Here is a 2,500-nt window from a genome sequence, read left to right on the forward strand (position 1 = left end):
AAGGCCGGTTAAAGGGAAGGGGATGTAGCTCAAGTGGTAGAGCGCTCGCTTAGCATGTGAGAGGTACGGGGATCGATACCCCGCATCTCCATTTTTTTTTTTTTTTTTTTTTAAAGATTGAAGATGACTTGGAAAAGAATAACTTTTATTTGCTTTTTTTTTTGCTTTTTTTTTTAATTAAAAAAATTCTGTTATCATTATTTTTTTTTCTACAAAAATGCACTGAGACAAAATTCTCGCACACTCTACTGCCGCTGTCATCAAAACATTGGCCGCTGTGTGTGTGTTTGAGGTGGCGGTATGTGGGGTAAATGTTCAAGTGCATGATGTTATGACAGGTTTGCCGCTTCAAGCATGAGAAGACAAAGTGCATTGTACCCAGGTTATCTTGATTTGCAGAGCTCGACAGCGCGAAAGACTGACACTGAGGAGAAAGCGAGAACGTACGCCATGGAGGACTGCGACCAAACAGCGCGCGGCCCACTGAGGGGTCAACGCTGTCCAGCATTGTCTGAGACTATGTTTGTAAAGAAAGACCATCACAACGGAAGGGGATGTAGCTCAAGTGGTAGAGCGCTCGCTTAGCATGTGAGAGGTACGGGGATCGATACCCCGCATCTCCAGGTTGTTTTTTCCGTGTGTGTGTGTGTGTTTTTTTTTTTTTTTTTGTTTGTTTTTTTGTTTGTTTTTTTGTTTGTACGGGGGAAGAAGGCGGGAGAGGGGGATGCAGGGAGGGGGGGGGGGGTGAGGGGGGGGGGGGCATATTTTACTTTCGGTTTCCGTACAAAGATTTATAAGCATTGTTCAGGAATTTGAAACTCGCTTTCTTCTGCACAATATCACACTGGCACTACCCGCGGCACTATGTCTGTCTTGAAAAAACACGCTCTGGACAGGCAGCCATTCTACCAGTCATTCGTGACTGCCGAATACAATGAGAAAAGATTTGACACACGGCAGCCTTTTTTTATTTTATCTTTTTATTCTCTTTTTTCTTTTCTTTTTTTTTTTTGTCGTTTTTTTGTGTCTTTTTTCTCCATCAATCAAGGCGCAACTGACCTGTGTTAAGAAATGTTTTCCAAAATTGTTTTTACCAGTATATCCAAACAGGGTATGAAGATAACAAAAACGTGTTTATTCAGTTAATCAACAAAAGAAACACACAATAGATAAACCGAAAATTGAATAAAAACTATTGAATTAAATGATAAAATGAAAAGAATAATACAACACAAAAAAATCACACACACAGACACACACACACACACACACACACAACCACACGCACGAATGCACGGATACTCTCAAGCACACAGCCACACACATATTAATGGCAAACTGACGGCTTCTTCACACAAAAAAAAAACATGTACATTTGGAACCAGATCACACTATCACCAGTACTGGAATATCACCTGTGGTTGGAATGGATGTGTTTTTCGAAGCAGGCTTAAAGGAATTTACTGGGACAGAATGTCGCAGATTTTCTGGCAGTTTGCTTCATAATGAGAGGGCCTGAAAAAGAGAAAAAAATCTCTGACTCTACCGCCTCTTCTTCACAACATAGAATTGAATGGTGGTGTGTCCATCGAGATCGATGATGACCATCGTTGTCATCCAGATGGGGGATGGGGGATGGGGGGAGGGTGGTGGTGGGGTGGGGGGAAGGATGCTCATGAATCTATCTGTGAGTGCGCAGATGGCTGAATAGTCCAATCTGCGCACGAAATGTTCGCTGACAGTTGGGGCAGACAAAGACAGGCATATCATTGTCAGGGAGCTTGTTTGCCCGTGACTTTCTGGCCTGCCTCTTCTGAACAGCTGCAGCAGTCCTGTTGGCCTCGCACAACCTGGCGCCTTTGTGCACAGCAGCGCGCCATTTGTCACGGTCCACTACAGGTTGCCTGCTGTCTGGGTAGAACTGACTGACGGCTGCCACTGGGCGCTCATCATTCGTTTCCTGTGTCATTCAATCAGATTACAGGCACGCACACATACACGCTCAGACAGACACGTGACATTTTACGTGTATGACCTTTTTTGTTTATTTACCCCGCCATGTAGGCAGCATACTCCGTTTTCGGGGGTGTGCATGCTGGGTATGTTTCCATAACCCACCGATCGCTGACACTGATGGATTACAGGATCTTTAACGTGCGTATTTGATCTTCTGCGTGCGTATACACACGAAGGGGGTTCAGGCACTAGCAGGTCTGCACATATGTTGACCTGGGAAATCGGAAAAATTCTCCACTCTTTACCCACCAGGCGCCGCCTATAAATAAATAAACGAACGAATAAACGAACGCGCCGTCACCGAGATTCGAACCCGGGACCCTCAGATTGAAAGTTCAACGCTTTGACCATTCGGCTATCGCCCACAAAAAGGTTTTTAGACAAGGGTGGGAACGTGGCGGGGTGGGGGGTGGGGGTGGGGGGTAAGAGGGGGGTAAGATTTTTTTCGATACCAACTGATTTCCTTTCCCATTATGATCAAATA

General features: G+C 44.9%; 2 non-coding genes across 2 annotated transcripts; both read left to right on the forward strand.

Moving 5' to 3' along the window:
- Positions 1 to 18: 18 nt before the first annotated feature.
- Trnaa-agc (transfer RNA alanine (anticodon AGC)) lies at positions 19 to 91 on the forward strand. The gene has a single exon. It is a non-coding gene; the product is annotated as a tRNA-Ala (tRNA).
- Positions 92 to 550: 459 nt separating this feature from the next.
- Trnaa-agc (transfer RNA alanine (anticodon AGC)) lies at positions 551 to 623 on the forward strand. The gene has a single exon. It is a non-coding gene; the product is annotated as a tRNA-Ala (tRNA).
- The last annotated feature ends 1,877 nt before the right edge of the window (positions 624 to 2,500 follow it).

Source organism: Babylonia areolata, chromosome 1 (assembly GCF_041734735.1).
Source record: "Babylonia areolata isolate BAREFJ2019XMU chromosome 1, ASM4173473v1, whole genome shotgun sequence".
NCBI lineage: Eukaryota > Metazoa > Mollusca > Gastropoda > Neogastropoda > Buccinidae > Babylonia > Babylonia areolata.